Source organism: Trachymyrmex septentrionalis, unplaced genomic scaffold, assembly GCF_001594115.1.
Source record: "Trachymyrmex septentrionalis isolate Tsep2-gDNA-1 unplaced genomic scaffold, Tsep1.0 scaffold109, whole genome shotgun sequence".
Classification (NCBI taxonomy): Eukaryota; Metazoa; Arthropoda; class Insecta; order Hymenoptera; family Formicidae; genus Trachymyrmex; species Trachymyrmex septentrionalis.
In genome coordinates this window covers 800,882-801,605 of record NW_017304217.1, presented here as the reverse complement: position 1 = coordinate 801,605, position 724 = coordinate 800,882, and positions in this window count along the sequence as shown.

Here is a 724-nt window from a genome sequence, read left to right as displayed (position 1 = left end):
GAGTGCTGATAGGCGGGCGCGAACGCAGGTGCACCAAGCACATACTATGCGCAAATAGGATTTGCGGTCCGCGGTGACCACAACGTGATGAAAAGATGAAAAGAAAATATTCTACCTTTACGATGAGGTCTCAGTGGTTGGTCGGTGTGCGTGACCCTCAGACTTCCCACTGTCCTGAACTTGGCGTCGGGTTCGTCTTCATCGATTCGTAGCTCTCGCGTGAATAATAGTCTAAGTTCGCTAATTAGGTCGTCATTAATACGAATTAAGTACGGGAAGGTAGTTAAAAAAGAATTTGTTGAGAAAGTTCACTCAGATTTAGCTAAAATGTTTATTAACTTTAATTCACAAAATCACTTAGACTTAGAATCACTTAAATGTAGAATTACTTAAATTTAGAATTACTTAGATTTAGAATTGAATTTAGAATTACTTGAATTTAGAATTTGAATTAAATTTAGAATTACTTAGATTTAGAATTTAAATTAAATTTAGAAGTACTTAGATTTAGAATTTGAATTAGATTTAGCATTACTTAGATTTAGACTTTGAATTAAATTTAGTTTAAAAGAAATTGAAACGATTACATTTATACGCGGCACGCAAAACTGAGGCAAAGATTCACCGACGGAAGAGGACTTAAAAAATTTCCACCCAAACGCTAAGACGCTAACTCCATTACTGCTTGTTACTGATTCTTATCTGTTACTAATGCCCCGAGCAC